The sequence below is a fragment of the Populus alba genome, chromosome 3, assembly GCF_005239225.2.
Source record: "Populus alba chromosome 3, ASM523922v2, whole genome shotgun sequence".
NCBI classification, from domain to species: domain Eukaryota; kingdom Viridiplantae; phylum Streptophyta; class Magnoliopsida; order Malpighiales; family Salicaceae; genus Populus; species Populus alba.
Window position 1 is genome coordinate 22502719 of NC_133286.1, and position 18103 is coordinate 22520821.

The 18103-nt window shown below is 38.6% G+C and overlaps 1 pseudogene; it reads right to left on the bottom strand.

The window, feature by feature from the left end:
* Positions 1 to 10314: 10314 nt before the first annotated feature.
* On the bottom strand, positions 10315 to 17072 carry LOC118028724 (G-type lectin S-receptor-like serine/threonine-protein kinase LECRK3; annotated as a pseudogene).
* Between the last annotated feature and the right edge of the window lie 1031 nt (positions 17073 to 18103).

Here is an 18103-nt window from a genome sequence, read left to right on the forward strand (position 1 = left end):
TTTAAAGAATAAATTAAATTCAATTTAAAAGCTAAAGCAAATTAGCAAAAAATTAAAATAATAATTTAACTAATAAGATTCTATAACTAGTTTAATCAAAAATATTATTGTATAAAAAAATATTACTAATCAAATTGATAAGAAGCTTTTTTTTTTTTTACCACTCCAATTACACAGTTTTAACTGCTTGGATTTTATGAAGATAGCAGAATTGAAAGAAAGTTTAAGAAGAGAAATGAAGAATGCAAAGAGGGAGTAGAGTAGTTGACGAAAGATGATTTTAATCACTGTATTTTCCTTGCCTTTGTTATATTATTGGAGTTGTATTTATAGCTAATCTATAGACATAAGATAGCTTCTTTTTTCAATGATTAACAGCTTGTCTAACTGTTTTGATAACTGTTTCTAACTGCCTAACTATATTAACATATTTAATTGTCTAACATAATATTAACCACTTCATTACATAATCTCTTGACATGTGGTAGCATCTTGAACGTTGATATCTTTACATTCCCCCGCAATCATATGCATGGAAGAACCAAGCATAAGATTGGAGCAATGGTGATGAAATAATGGAGAAGAAAGACCTTTAGTAAGGATGTTAGTAAACTGATCGATTGAGGAAACATGTTGAACAAGCAAGTCACCGTTGATGACACGTTCTCTAACAAAGTGGTAATCAATCTGGAGATGCTTCATCCTAGAATGAAACACTGGATTGGAAGCTAGAGAAAGAGCGGAGATGTTATCACAATGAATTAAAGGCAAAATAAGTAAGGGAACATGCATATCACAGAAGAGTTGGCGAATCCATGTTAGCTCAGCAGCAACAATAACAAGAGCTTGATATTCAGCCTCAGTAGATGAGCGTGAGACCATATGTTGCTTCTTAGAAGCCCATGAAATATGACTATATCCCAAGTAAACAACAAAACCTGAAATAGAACGACGATCATTGGGATCACCAGCCCAATCAGCATCACTGTATGCTTGCAAGTTAAGTGTGCCAGGTTGAAGATGTATGCCATAATCAAGAGTACCCTTGAGATATCTCAAGATTCGTTTGACTGCAACAACATGAGATTCCATGGGATGATGCATGAATTGGCAAGCTTGATTGATAGAGAAGGCAATATTAGGACATGTGAAGGTGAGATATTGTAAAGCTCTAACAATACTCCTATATTGTTGTGGACGAGAGTAAGGCTTCCCATCATCTTTGAGTAGGTGATGATAGGGAAGACAAGGAATGGCACATGGCTTTGAATTGTGTAAATCAACCCGATCAAGTAATTCCTTGATATAATTAGATTGAGAGACAAACAAGCCAGAGGAAGAATAAGAAACATGCAGTCCCAAGAAATATGTCAACGGGCCTAAATCCTTCATATCAAATTCTTGAGTTAAGGTAGCAATGACTGATGTAAGAAGAGATGGATGACTGTTTGTGAGAAGAATATCATTGACATAAAGCAGTAATATTACAGTACCATGAGAAGAATGTTGAACAAATAGAGAAGGATCAGCAAAAGAAGCCTGGAATCCCAAACTAGGTAGGAAACTGGTAAACCTGTCATTCCAGGCACGAGGAGCTTGTTTTAACCCATATAAGGACTTGCGGAGTCTGCAAACAAAGTCAGGATGAAGCTTGATTGTAAACCCTTGAGGCTGAGCCATATACACCTCCTCCTGAAGAATTCCATATAGAAATGCATTTTTAACATCAAGTTGTCTTAAAGGCCAATGAAACTGAGCGACAAGAGCCAGCACCAGGCGAACAGTAGTTGGTTTAACTATAGGGCTAAATGTTTCATTATAATTAACCCCCTCTTCCTGACTAAACCCTTAGCAACAAGGCGTGCCTTATACCTAGCAATAGAGCCATCTGCATATTTCGTGATACGATAAATCTATTTACAGCCGACAAGGTTCTTGGCATGTGGTAGGGGAACCAAATCCCAGGTACCCTGAGCATGGAGAGCATTAATTTCTTCTTGCATAGCAGACTGCCAGGCAGCATGTTTGGAGGCAATCTTGAATGTGCTGGGTTCAACTAAAGAAAAGTCAACAGACTGAACAGTAGTTGAAACATTTCATAATCATTGTCCAGCAGTGTTATAAATGGTAACATCACAATAACAGTCACTTAAGCAAGCCTGTTTGCACCAATCCTCGCCCACTGGTTCAAACATTTCATAATCATTAAATGGCCAGTTTGTGTTAGGCATTTCCTCGATCTCAAAGCTATCTATTTCTTGCGATAGATGGTCACAATCCTGTGAAATAAAGTCTTTCTTCCATCCCTTCCTCTCATCATTTGGATCAAAGAAAGTGTAACCAGGAGGACACTGGCAACTTGGTCTTTGGTCATCTCCTAATCTGCAATAGTTGTTGAAACCGCAAGCTCCACTGCCTTCTTGTCCCGTAATTTTCAAGCAGATATTTGATGGTATGGAGTTTGACAAAGGAGTCCAGGCCATAGCCCTGCTTCTGCTACTGGAAGCAGTCTTTGGATAAACATATTGCCTAAGAACTCCATCATAGTCCAGGGTTGCCCTCAAGTAGAGATCTTGCATTGATACTGAATTGGAGAATACAGGATTAAGTACAGTACCATTTGTAGCTACAAGGTACATATAGCCAGACTGGTTAAAGACCACCTGGTTAAAGATGTTGTGGCTCTAGGTTTGGGAAACCCGCAAGAACTAAAAGGGTTCAAAGAAGGAATAATGAGAAATATTGATAGAGAAGTTGATGAGTGGACATCAGTTAACCAGTTGTAAGCTCTCTATCCTGATAAGTCTAGCCTGCCTTGGTTTTTTGCTCTTTTTATGAATATCTTTGCTTGGAACAGCTGTGGTTTAGGCATGTCACACAAGAAAAATTCAATCCGGAATAGGCTTATAAAAAATAATATTGACATCTGTTTTCTTTTAGAAACAAAGAAAAATAACTGTTGTGACTCCTTCATTAGAAATCTGTGGAATATTGCAACTGTCAAATGGGCTTTTCTAGAATCTATAGGGAAATCAGGAGGGATTATAGCAATGTGGGATAGCTCTGTCTTTGAAGTTAGCTCGGTAGAATTTGGGGGGCAGTGGATCAGCCTATGCGGCACGCATAGTCCCTCTTCCTTTACTTGTATGATAATTGGTGTATATGCTGCATCTTCAGTGAAGGATCGTGCTGATATGTGGGAAGAAATCACCACTCTTAACTTTGCTTTCGAACTACCATTGGTGGTGCTAGGCGACTTCAACGAAACTCTACACGCTCATGAGAGAAGTAGTGGCCACCTCAATTCATCAGGTTCAACTTCATTCCGCAAATTCATATCAGACTGTGAACTGGTTGAATTCAATTTGCAAGGGCATCGGTTCACTTGGTTTAGGGGTGGTTCTATGAGCCGCATTGACAGAGCTTTCGCTTCCCCGGATTTTCATCTACAGTTCCCGTCTCTATCTCTCTGCCGCTACCCTAGAGGGTTGTCCGATCACTGTCAGCTGCTTCTCCAAAGCCCGGAGGTAGACTAGGGGTGGAAGCCGTTTCGTTTCATAAATTGTTGGCTGTCGCACCCTTCTTTCTTAACAGATTTTGAGGCCCTCTGGTCTGAAAGCTGCAAGGAATTTCCAAGTGAGTTTAGTTTGATTAAGAAGTTGGGGAACATGGGAAAAAAGCTGAGACAATGGAATAAATCCACTTTCGGGGATCAAAATCTAAAACTTGCAGACATCCAGAACTCCATCACAACACTTGAAAACTTAAGCGAAGTGCATCCCTTGTCGGAGACCGAAAAAACAAAGCTCCATGGGCTGAATTCTGAGCAATGGGAGGTTAACAGAAGGGTGGAAGATATGTGGAGGCAAAAATCTCGTCAAAACTGGTGTAAAATGGGGGATAAGAACACTCGTTTTTTTCACATATCAGCAAGTCTAAGGAAGGGCCGCAACTACATTAGTAAGATTGAACATAATGGCAATCATCTAGTCTCCTCAAATGATATAAAAGAAGGCGCTGTCAACTTCTTCTCATCCTTGTTTCGCAAACCAACATGTAAAAGAATTGAAATGGGAGGCTCGGGGTTCTCTAAAATTTCAGAAGCCAAATCAATTTGGTTAGAAAGACCACCTTCAATGGAAGAAGTGAAGCAAGCTGTGTGGGACTGTGATGGTTCCAAAGCCCCTGGCCCCGATGGTTTTACCTTTTGTTTCTATAAAAAGGTATGGAATATCATCAGCTTAGAGGTTTTTATGCTGGTTAAAAAATTTTTCAGAACTGGTAAACTTCCAAAGGGTATCAACTCTTCTTTTGTAACTCTGATTCCGAAATTAAAGGAGCCGAGCATATTCTCCCATTTTCATCCGATAAGCCTGATACACGGGCTATACAAAATAGTGGCAAAGCTACTGTCCACCAGGCTTCGACATGTCATGACAGATGTGATCAGTGTTAACCAGTCTGCATTTATTGCTGGGAGTCAGATTCTAGACGGGTTCATGATAGCAAATGAGGTTGTCCATGGTGTACGCAGCAAGAAGAAGCATGGCCTCTTATTGAAGGTAGATTTCCATAAAGCCTTTGACTCAATTTTATGGGAACATATTGACACAAGTATGGGATACATGGGTTTTGGCTCACACTGGAGGAAGCTGATATTCGAATGCTTATCCACTTCAAAATTAGCCATCTTGATAAACGGTTCTCCTAGTAGAGAATTTAGTTTGGAGAGGGGTCTTAGGCAAGGGGACCCACTCTCTCCATTCCTATTTGACATCGCAGTTCAGGGATTGACAGTTTTATTCAATAGGGCATCAGCTTCAGGTTACTTCAAAGGCTTACAGACTACCCCAGGACATTACTTAACTCATTTGCAATATGCCGACGACTCTCTGATTTTCTTGCCAAATGATTTTCCCTCTCTTCTACATGCCAAGAGGATTCTACATTGGTTTGAGATCATTTCCGGACTGAAAGTTAACTTCTATAAAAGCTCACTAATAGGTATCAACTTGGACAACGACTACACCTCTAGCCTGGCGAACTCAGTCTTCTGTCGTAGTGATACTTTCCCGATTAGGTACCTTGGACTACCTCTTGGAGCCAATCCCAACAGACTCTCTACTTGGAAACCAGTGTTGTCCACTATCAGAGCAAAGCTACTCACATGGAAAGGGAATTTTTTGAGCATGGCGGGAAGGTTATGTCTAATTAAATCAGTCTTGAGCTCTCTTCCTCTGTTTTACATGTCAGTTTTTGCTATGCCAAAGGGTGTTACTAAAGCCATCTCTTCTCTAACCCGGTCTTTCCTTTGGAAAGGAAGCTCAACTTCTCATGGCCTTTTTAAGGTGGCTTGGCACAAGGTAATAAAGGATAAATCTTCTGGTGGTCTCGGGCTGGGATCCATCCACAACAAAAATCTGGCTTTGCTCTAAAATACCGACCTCACTTTATAAATGGTATCCCTGAGTTTGCAGGTTCTTTATCCCCAACTTGGCATGGCATTGTTTCGGCAATCTTCTCAACACAAAACATAGCCAATCTTTTACATGCAAATGTCGGATTCAAGGTGGGTGACGGGAGGAACATCCGGTTTTGGACTGACTCTTGGCTCGGCTCTGCAACCAATCTCCAGCTCTTATTCCCCAGACTTTATAACCTCTCCTTGCAGCAAAACACCAGCCTTGCAGATATATACAATTTGACAGATGCATCTTTAAACCTATCCTGGAGAAGAACCCTTCAGCCTCGTGAGATTTGCCAGAGGGAGAGCTTGATCGCAGAGGTGCAGCGCGGTCTCCTTTTCTCAGATGGTGCAGACTGCAAGTTATGGAAATTCCACAGCTCTGGCATGTACTCAGCTCAATCAGGTCGCCTCTTCTTTGATAGTCTATCGGTCACTGAAAATAATCAATCCCTTACTCTCCTATGGAATGGTTATGCCCCCCCAAAAGTGGATGTGTTCATTTGGCTTCTTCTTCATGGAGGTTTGAGTACAAGAAGTTTTTTAGCTGAGAGGAGAATCATTAATTATGAGGAATCTCACTGCCCATTCTGTTGCAAGGAAACCGAGACAATTAATCATCTTTTCCATTGGTGTCCTATAACATGGTCTCTTTGGGGTCGTTTCTTTAAATGGTTCGGGTGCTCAGGTTGTCTGCACAAAGACCCAAATCAAAATCTGAAGGAATGATCTAGATTGATTAATGGAAAATTTCAGCGACGTGCTATTACCCTCCTCTGTAAAGGTCTGTATTGGTCAATTTGGATAGCGCGCAACCGCCTAATCTTCGAATCCAAGGCTCCTGATTGGGATATGATTTTTGATCTCACTTTTCACCGTTTGGCTTTCTGGTTGAAGTCCTCAGTTACAAATTTCAGCTATACAGGTTCAGATCTTTTTAGAAATCCTGAATGTATTATGAACTGGACTAACTAATTAAGTCCCTCTTCACTTTGGTCTTTTCTTTCTTCATATTCCATTGTATTCTATCTTTCATTCAGCCCCACTTACTTGATGGGGCTGCTTTATTTATTAAATATATAATTATCTCGTTTTACTATAAAAAAAAAAAAAAAAGCTGACTAGACTATGGTTCTTTCGAGTATTTTGTTGAACCATATGGCAAGTAGGTAGCCAGCATCACCAACTTGCTGGAAACCAAAAGAAAAATCCCCAGTTGGTGAAGTCCAAGAAAGGTTATCACTTCCAGCAGTGAGAGATGACCCCCCCAAAGATATGTTTCTGTAAGTCTGACCATAGGTGGAGAATGGCAGCAGCCGAAGAAGAAGGAAGCAAAAACAATATGGTAGTTGAAAATCCATGAGATGTGAAGATACTTTTCTTCAAGACAATGCAGGACTGATCAGGGCTCAGGTCCTCTTCTTTATTTATGAGAGTATTGCGGTTGGAAGAACAAACATAGCAGCTTCCTTTTTTACTTCCTCAGAAAGTGCTTATTGCAGCATTAATAAGTCAAACATTTGGTGATTGTAATTTTCAATTGTCAAATTTTCCAATATTAATGTGTGATCGACCCATAAAAAAAGACATGTTATTAGCTGTACGCCTTTGAGCAATAGATAAATAAATGGTATGGCCACTTCAATGTAATTAATCTGAAGCCTTCTTCTTTTGACCACTTCAATGAAATCAATCCGAAGCTTGACCACATATATATATGTGTGTGTGTGTGTGTGTGTGTGTGTATCCAGAAACTAAGTATCTACCTTGTATTTTATAATCTGTAGTCGCTATCATTTCAGGCATCATGTGCTAGATAGCAACTACAGATTATAAAATACAAGGTAGATAATAACATTCATTGGCCTTATTTTCTGGATACAAATGTGTGTGTGTGTGTGTGTGTGTCCAAAAAAGATTTAGATTGTGCTGATAAATGATGAAGGATCAGGAGGAACAGAGATTTGAACAGCTCCTTATAGCATCTGCACAACTTTCTTCATTCCAGGTCTTAAAGATGGATCATCCTGAATGCACCAAATTGAATTGAAACCATCACAAACCTCTCTACCCTTTTCATGTCTTCCATCGCCTCTTCATCTTCTTCTCCTAAAAGGTTCAACTTTCCTTCTTTCAGGCAATCACATGCCCAGTCTGCAAGAACTATCTGATGTTCTTGCATTGCATTAATCTCAAAGTTCTTTCTGCAGCAAACTAGCTCTAGGAAAAGAATGCCAAAGCTGCAGGTAACCTTGGTGGAAGGAGCCCCCTGCTGGAAGAAAATTAGTGTGGTAGCTTATATGGATAAATACTAAATTGCAAGGCCATTTAACAAGAAGAAATTTTTAGAGGAAAGTATGTTTTATTAAGTGTTTTTCTTTCCTGCACTTACCTTATACTTGTAATTATAAGTCTATTTATAAATATTAAATCCTAGATAAATAAAAAATTAAACTAAACAAAAAATAATTTAATATAATAAGAAAAAAGTAATTTTTCCGACTTAATTAAGTTGAATAGTTCTCAACAAGTAGATTAGTTCATCTGTTTCAATTAGTTGATTAGTTGCTTTATTTAAAAAAAAATACCCAAAAATTGAGTTTATTTTCAACATCTTTTATTAAACTTGATTTTTGATAACTCCTAGCATATCTCTAAGCTTGGCAAAGACATTATGTTTGAGTTAATTTGTCTGAATATTTGTGACTTGGTCTTAGATTTTGATATATTTGACTTAAACTTCTTTTAATTGTCTCTTAACTTTTAATTTCATACAATTCCATTCCTATCAAACTCAATAATCAACCCCAAAATTTAGCACCTTTTCTAATTAGGTCATTGATTATTGATTTATACAAATTAACCCTCAATTGACCATCAATTAAACTTTTAATTTTTTTTAATTTGACCATTGATTTTATCGATTTAAGTCCTTGAAGTTCCATGTCTTTTACGATTTTGGTCTTTGATTTTGAGTTTCTTCAATCAAGTCTCTAATTGCCTATCAAACTTTAATATCTATGCAATAAGCCATTAAATTTGATCAAATTATCTTTTTAAAATTGCAATTCAACCCCAACACTTCAAATTCTTTTCAATTAAAGCCCAAATTAAATTCAAAAACCAACATTCCTCACAATTAAACCTTTAATGAATTGAATTAAACCCTAAAAAAAAAATACCAATTGAGTTATTAAACATTCAATTTTAAATGTTTCTTTCTCAAAATTGATCATTTTTTCTTGTTAATAAGTCATTTATCATTCAAAATTGAACTATTAATTTTTTCAACTTTGGGTATTTTGATCTTCCTCAACTAGTCTTTTGAAATTTTCTAGATATTTTCATGCTCTTCTTATTGATATATATTTTATTTTTCCAATGTTTTTTTTTTAAATTTTTTAGTATAGGGTCTCAAAAATGGATAACAAGAATGTTGATTTGACAAGTTAACTTAGGTTGACCTGAGTCGATCCAATATATTTTTTTATCTTAATATTTCTTCAAAAATGTTATCTTGGGATTTTTTTAATCAAATGATGTTTTTAACAATCGTTAATCTTAAGTTAACTAAGTTTATATCAAGTCAATTCGCATATAATTTAAATTATTTTTGTCAAAAAAAAATGTTAGATACATTTACATATTTTTCTTTATATATAAAAAATTGATCTAATTTGTAGCATAGTGTTAGCTAATAATTTAGTTAACATCTTGTTGAGTAATTTGTGAAGTTAAATTAAAAGTGATCATTATTGGAATGATTGGTCCTATATATTGATTTTTGAATTAGAGCATTTATATCTGAATTTGTAAATTCATAAAAAAGAATCATTTTTTTAAAGATTCAATTCTAAATAGTATCTTAAGGAACAAACTCATCTATCATTTAAACTAAACCTTAAAAAAAAAAATTTATTATTTAAAGTTAAACTATGTGGAATAATGAATTATAAAATCCTTTTGCTTAATGCTAATTAAATATATGATTTTACTTGTTACTATTTAATATGGAAAAAAAGAAGAAATAAGTGCATCAAAACCTTAATGTGCATGGTACACTTAACACACGAATCAATCCAATTTGAAAGTCACATTGTCATCGACTACGTGTCATACATAAACAAGACAACAAAATGCAACGACTAGTCGTTTATATTGGTCTAAAATTGTCTTTCACGCCAAAATGAACCTTTTCTTCCTATCATTATTATAATGGACAGGTCAACTTTTGTCTGCAATTACTAAATTTCTCAATATGTTAAACAAACCGTTCGCATAAAAAAATATTAAGCCCGAACTCGCACACACGACCCACAGATTAGATATGTTAATTTAGATTTTTAAAAATTAATTAAAATAATATTATTTTAATTTTTTTTAATAAAAGTTAAGACGAATATTTTAAAAACAGAACAAAATTAAGGTTGTGAATTGATCAGACTGAGTTAATCTAGTAACAATAAATAAAGTATTTTATGAAAATCAAGCCAAGATGGTCGTGTTTTAACTCAATTAATTAGATTAAGCTGCGTTTAATAACTACGATATACGATCTTAATTAGGACTACATTATGATAAATAACTTGGGAGACAAACATGCTATTTACACGGGCCAAGTCTGTAGGAGCTAGACCGTTTAAGATTGAAGAACTGGCCGGTCAGTAATTATTTATTAAGGACATATTTTGAATAATAATTCTTTGATTCTACTCGTTACTCTTGAGCATGGAAAAGGAACAGAAAAAGGATGCAAAGTATTTGAAGCCTTGTTGAGCATGTAGTAACACATGATGTTTTTCTTTCCAAGCTGATAAACACTCAGTCCTTGCAATCAATCTGCTACTCAATTGGACAAGTTGAAGAAATCATCATTTGACTTGAAATTTAGAGTACAACCCAGAAGATGATCTAGACATGTCTGAAATGAGAGGAACTACAGATTATTCAATACATGGTAGATAGGTTACATTCATTGGCCTTAGTTTCTGGATATATATATGTGTGTACAAAAAGGATTTAGATTGTGCTGATAAATGATGAAGGATCAGGAGGAACAGAGACTTGAACACCTCCTTCTAACATCTGCACAACTTTCTTCATTCCAGGTCTTAAAGATGGATCCTCCTGAATGCACCAAATTGCAACCATCACAAACCTCTCTACCCTTTTCATGTCTTCCATTGCCTCTTCATCTTCTTCTACTAAAAGGTTCAACTTTCCTTCTTTAAGACAATCACATGCCCAGTCTGCAAGAACTATCTGATCTTCTTGCATTGCATTAATCTCAAAGTTCTTTCTGCAGCAAACTAGCTCCAGCAAGAGAATGCCAAAGCTGTAGGTATCTACTTTGGTTGTGACAGGCAGGTTCTTGAACCATTCAGGAGCTACATACCCTTTCGTCCCCCTGATTGCTGTCGTTGTTTTGGTTTGGTCCGTCTTCAACAGCTTGGCTAGTCCGAAATCTGAAATCCTGGCGTTAAGAGATTCGTCGAGGAGGATATTTTGAGGCTTGATATCACAATGGATTATCTGGGAGCTGCATTCTTCATGGAGGTAGAGGAGCCCTCTGGCTACACCGAAAGCAATTTGCATTCTTCGGTGCCAACTAGGCCTTGAATATCCAAATATGTAGTTTGACAAGCAGCCACTGCTCATGTACTCGTAGACCAGAAGGCGATTTTGCCCTTCGTTACAGAATCCAACAAGTTGAACCAGATTCTTGTGATTTGTTCTGCCAATAACTTTCACTTCGGTTTTGAATTCTGAGTCGCCCTCCCCGGCCATCTTTTCTAATTTCTTTACTGCGATGAGCGGTTTGTCTTCGTTGGCTAGTGCCCCCTGTAAACAATTCCAAAAGCACCCCTACCGAGTTCTTCCTTGAATCCTCCTGTAGCTGTTTCCAGTTCATTGTAAGTAAAATTCTGCATATTCATTTCTGGCATGACATGGAGTTGCGGTACCACCTTTTGTTTTTGTTGGTTCCATCGAGTAAAGAACGCGTAGATTCCTAGCAGAGAGAGAACAATTAGAAAGATGGAGCTGCCTAAAAGCACCGATCCTGTTGTGATCAAAGTTGATCGATCACTCTTCTTTGCACTTGAACCTGCAGTCCAGTTGCCTTTCCTTACTTTCAGCAGGGCTTTATCACCAATACTTGGATCTGTTACCCCATTCGCGAGAGGGCCTGTCTTCTTCCAACAGTGTCCACTGTTATAAGTGGCAACAGCACAATAGCAGTCACTCAAGCAAGCTTGTCTGCACCAATCCTCGTCCACTGAAAGAAAATCATCATAATCATTATATGGAAAGTTTGTGTTAAGCATATCCCTGATCATAAAGTTATCTATTTCTTGCGATGGATGGTCACAATCCTGTGAAATAAAGTTTTTCTTGCATCCCTTCCTCTCAACATCCAGAAGGTCAAGGTTGGCAACCAGCCACCAGTCGCCGACCAGCCGCCAGCCACCAGCCGCAGCCGCCAGCCGCCTCCACTGCCGCCAGCCGCCTTCACACTTGAAGGTTGAATTTTCGTATTTTGATTTGTGTATAAATAGAATGCCCAGCTTATGTTATATATGTGGAGAGAATTGAGAGGAACACTAGAAAGAGAAAGAGAGAGAGAGGGCGTGTATAAGCTTTTATTTTGTGTAATTGTAAGCTTCGGTTTTGTGTAATAAAACAGTGTTTTATCCCCTCTGAGTGTCTCAAAGCCACCACCAGTGGTTTCTCCCACCAACAATTGGTATCAGAGCCCCGTTCGTCGGAAAACAGAAGAGTTTTGGGGTATATCCGAATTTTCAAAGTTGTCCAAAACAAGTTTTGATCATTCCACAGTGTAGAGCTCATCAATACGAACTCACTTCCGCAAAAATCAGCCAAATCGGAGTTCGGGGTAGCCCACACGCGCCGCCTGAATATTCAGCCAGATCGCCCACGCGCATCCTACGCGCCCCGAGGTTGAAGACGACTGAGCCACACGCGCGCCATATTGAGCCACGCCGAGCCGTATACGCCGAGCCACAAGCCGAGCCGTACCTCGAGCCGAGCCGAGCCGCGTTCCAGCCTCAGCCGAGTCGAAGGAATATTCCCAGAATATTCCCGGTTCAACCCAGCGAACCGCCCGCCGTACAGAATTGGTTTTTTGACCGGTTCACCCATTTTCTGACCCGATTTCAACAAAGTCAGACCGGTTCCCGACTATTTGGACCATTCCGGATCGATCTACAGTGTCCGTTTGGTCAAATTCGGCTCCCAGAAGGCGATATAGTCATTAAAAGAGCAAAATGACTACAGAAGGTACACATACACTCATCCCGAAGCTGACCAAAGACAACTATGATAGTTGGTGCATCAGATTGAAAGCATTTCTTGGGTCACAAGAGTGTTTGGATATTGTACAAACTGGTTATGATGAACCAGAGTCCAAAGAAAGAGAAGATGCTTTACAAGAGGCACAAAAGCAAGCCTTGAAAGTCAACAGAAAGAAGGACAACAAAGCCAAGACCATCATCTACCAAGGTCTTGATGAAGATACGTTCGAGATCATAGCTTCCGCTGAAACGTCACATGATATATGGGAGGCTCTCCAACAGAAATACAAAGGTGCTGACAGAATCAAGAAGATTCGTCTTCAATCTTTGCGAGGTGACTTTGAGTTATTGCAAATGAAGTCCTCGGAGTCTATTTCTGATTATCACACAAGGATTATGGTGATAGTCAACCAGATGAGGAGAAATGGAGAAGCCCTCATCGATTCTCGAATTACGGAGAAAATTTTGAGATCCCTAGATCCAAAATTTGATCATGTTGTTGTCGCCATTGAAGAGTCCAAGGAAGTGGACAAGTTGACAGTAGATGAGCTTATGAGTTCTTTGCAAGCTCATGAGCAGAAGATAGTAAAGCGAAATGGAGATAAGGCCATCGAGCATGCCTTACAAGCAAAGCTGTCCCTCAAGGACAGATATGAGCAAGGGGAGACTTCATCAAGTGGCTACACCACTCAAGGAGGAAGTCAACAATCCAGAGGAGGATTCCAGCAATTCCAAGGAAGAGGTTCTTGGAATACAAGTTTTAGAGGAAGAGGTGGCAGAAACACCACCAGAGGAGGTCGAGGCCAACATGCATTCACTCCCAGAGGAAGAGGAGGCGGTTACAATAACCGTGACAAGAGGAACATCCAATGTTATAGTTGCAATCAATTTGGGCACTATAGCACTGAATGCAGAAGCAAAGCTCCGTTAGAGATACGTGAGCATGCTAACTTTGCAGCAAAAGATGACACAGAAGCATCTGCATTACTTGTCCAACAAGGACATGGCGAGAAACAAGAGGAGATATGGTATCTAGATACTGGAGCCAGCAATCATATGTGTGGCTACCGAGAGTTATTTAGTAATCTAGATGAGACCAAGCAAGGTCTAGTTACTTTTGGAGATACCACAAAGGTTCCATTCAAAGGTAAAGGCAGCATCCCAATTAAGTTGAAGAACGGCGATTCCAGCTACATCGCCAATGTGTATTATGTCCCAGCCATAAAGCAGAACCTAATCAGCTTAGGTCAACTTTTGGAGAGAGGCTATACTTTTTACTCGGAGAATTGTCATCTGGCAATTAGAGACAACAATTGGAGATTAATGGCCTACGTGAAAATGTCCAAGAATAGGATGTTTCCTTTGAACATCCAGTATGATGCAACAAGGTGTTTGAGTGCCATCACCAACAGTGAAGAATGGCTTTGGCACCTAAGGCTTGGACATCTGAATTTCACGAGTTTGAAGATGCTAGCAAGCAAGAAGATGGTCAAAGGTTTGCCTCACATTGATCATCCAGATGAAGTCTGTGAGAGTTGTGTCCTCAGCAAACATCACAGATCCAGTTTTGCCAAAGAAGTCAACTGGAGAGCAAAGAGGTCACTGGAGTTAGTACACACAGATGTGTGTGGCCCAATCACGCCTATGTCGACTGGACAAAATAGGTACTTCCTCACTTTTACTGATGATTTTAGTAGAAAAACGTGGATATACTTTCTGAAGAGGAAGTCAGAAGTATTCAATTGTTTTAAAGATTTTAAAGCAATTGTGGAGAAGCAAACTGGTTATACGATCAGAACAGTGAGATCTGATCAAGGAGGAAAATATACAGCCAATGACTTTGAAGCCTATTGTACACAACAAGGCATCAGACATCAGACGACGCCAGCTTATACACCACAGCTGAACGGTGTAGCAGAAAGGAAGAATCGCACGATTCTTGACATGGCAAGAAGTCTGCTCAAAGCAAAGAAGCTGCCCAAGCAATACTAGGCTGAAGCTGTATCATGTGCAGTGTATCTACTGAATCGCTGCCCAACCAGAAGTTTGCAAGGAGTCACTCCAGAAGAAGCATGGAGTGGTCACAAACCAAGTGTTACTCATCTACGAGTCTTTGGTTGTGTGGCATATGCAAAGATCCCAGATGCAAGAAGGAGAAAGCTCGATGATAAGAGCGAGAAATGCATCTTTGTCGGATATGGTGAAAGAAGGATGGGATACAGGTTGTATAATCCCATCACAAAGAAGGTGATTACGAGTAGAGATGTTATCTTTGAAGAAGATAAATCTTGGGAATGGAATGGTGATCAAGAAGCAGTCAGATGGATCAACACTGATTTGATCCTTGAAGGTGAAGAAGTACCAACAGTACTTGTCGAAGAACCGATTGTACCTGCAGAAGAACCAATTGTGCCAGCAGCTGAACCACAAAGTCCGGTGTTTATACCAGCAGCTGAACCACAAAGTCCGGTACACAGATTCCCTGTATTCAACAGGAGGAACACACCAGGAGCATCATCATCAACACCACCATCAGCATCCTCATCAGAAGGACAAGTTGAACCAGATTCTTGTGATTTGTTCTGCCAATAACTTTCACTTCGGTTTTGAATTCTGAGTCGCCCTCCCCGGCCATCTTTTCTAATTTCTTTACTGCGATGAGCGGTTTGTCTTCGTTGGCTAGTGCCCCCTGTAAACAATTCCAAAAGCACCCCTACCGAGTTCTTCCTTGAATCCTCCTGTAGCTGTTTCCAGTTCATTGTAAGTAAAATTCTGCATATTCATTTCTGGCATGACATGGAGTTGCGGTACCACCTTTTGTTTTTGTTGGTTCCATCGAGTAAAGAACGCGTAGATTCCTAGCAGAGAGAGAACAATTAGAAAGATGGAGCTGCCTAAAAGCACCGATCCTGTTGTGATCAAAGTTGATCGATCACTCTTCTTTGCACTTGAACCTGCAGTCCAGTTGCCTTTCCTTACTTTCAGCAGGGCTTTATCACCAATACTTGGATCTGTTACCCCATTCGCGAGAGGGCCTGTCTTCTTCCAACAGTGTCCACTGTTATAAGTGGCAACAGCACAATAGCAGTCACTCAAGCAAGCTTGTCTGCACCAATCCTCGTCCACTGAAAGAAAATCATCATAATCATTATATGGAAAGTTTGTGTTAAGCATATCCCTGATCATAAAGTTATCTATTTCTTGCGATGGATGGTCACAATCCTGTGAAATAAAGTTTTTCTTGCATCCCTTCCTCTCATCATTTGGATCGAAGAAAGTGTAACCAGGAGGACACTTGCATCTTGGTCTTTGGTCATCTCCTAACATGCAATAGCTGTTGAAGCCGCAAGCTCCACTGCCTCTTGGTCCAATAATTACCACGCAGATATTTGAGGGTATGAAGTTTGGCAAAGTCGTCCAGGCCATAGGCCACCTTCTGCTACTGGAAGCAGTCTTTGGATAAGCATATTGCCTAAGAACTCCATCATAGTCTATGGTAGCCCTCAAGTAGAAATCTTGCATTGATACTGAATTAGAGAACACCGAATTAAGCATAGTGCCATTTTGGGCTGCGAGGTACATATAGCCAGACTGGTTAAAGACCACCCTATAACCGCTTCCAATAGAATCCTGGGTAGACCAATAAGCATAATTTACTGTAGTTGTTGGATAACGAGTTGTGTACAAGATGAGATTCCCGTCAGCTTGTAGAATGAACGTGAATCTTCCATCTGAATAATTCTTTTCCAGGTAGGGAGCAATTAGTTGAGCACCCGAATTCAGATTTTGTGTGGGCAACAGTGTGTCTGTTGGATCATCAAAACTCTGCCACAAATTGGCACCAGCTTGGCTTGCTACCACGAAGTTTCCCGTGTCAAGCATGGCTGCATAAGCGGCTCCCCTTCCACCCGATTGTGGACGGATCCATATTTGTCTGCCTGATTGATCATTTAGAACCAACTCACCATCTGCCGTAAGTTGTACTCTTGATCCCCCCCTGATCTCGATCATTTCTATTAGCTGACCAGACTATGGTTCTTTCGGGTATTTTGTTGAACCATATGGCAAGTAGGTAGCCAGCATCACCGACTTGTTGGAATCCAAAAGCAAATTCCCCGGATGGTGAAGTCCAAGGAAGGTTATCAGTTGCAGCAGTGAGAGATGAGCCCAAAGATATGTTGCTGTGAGCCTGACCATTGCTAGAAAATGGCAGCAGCAGAAGAAGAAGGAAGAAAAAACAATATGGTAGTGGAAAATCCATGATGTGAAGATAGTGTTTTTTAAGACATTGCATGATTTAGGGCACAAGCCCTCTTCTCTATTTATGCTGGGTATTGCCGTAGGAATAAAATTTGAGTCTCCAACTATCCGCGTACGTATCAAATGAATAAATTAATCAAGTAAAAGTTAAGCATTATAAAATTGTGAGTCTGATCAATAGTCAAGTTTTCCACTATTAACGTGAAGAAAGGGGTGTTCAAAAATGAGAAATTATTAGCAATAAGTCTACAAATTTAGGATTGCATGTGCTTCAAATTTTCTTCATTGAAAATCTCTAAAACCCTGGTCTTTCTGAGAAAATCCTACTAGAACTTGGAGAAATTAAGAAATGCAAAAATGAAGTGTTTTCATACTTAATATTGTTAAATAATTGGTTCCTAAAAAGTTATATATTGTGGTCCTTTTCACGAAATTCTTATAAATCTCGGAGAAACCAAAAGACTTGAGAAAAATAACTTATTTTATGGTAAGAGATATTAAAGAATAAATTCAATTTAAAAGCTAAAGGAAATTAGTAAAAATTTAAAATAATAATTTAACTAATACAATTTTGGTATTATATCAAATAACTAGTTTAATAAAAAAATTTAAGATATTAATGATAATTTAAGATATAATTTATATTATTGTATAATAAATATTACTAATGAAATTAATAAGAAGCTTCCTTTTTTCTTGACCACTCCAAGTACATAGTTTTTAACTGCTTGGATCTAAGATTATGCTACAACTTCTTTTTTTAATTAAAAATCTCTAAAATCCAAACAAGTTATATAAAAAAATGCAAAATGAGCCCTTTATCTCTGTTTGTTTGCAGGAAAGTGGTTTCCTTTTGTAAAGTGAATTCCGGGGAAAATGAATTCCTGGAAAGTGAATTCCGGAAAAGTATTTTCCGATATTTGGTAGTGTTATGGAAAATGAACTGGAAAACACTTTCCAGTGTTTGGTTGTGTGTATGGAAAATGAACTGGAAAATAATTTATTAATGAATTAAATTTTTTTTCAAGTTTATCTAATATATATAAAATATTTTAATCACTTACAT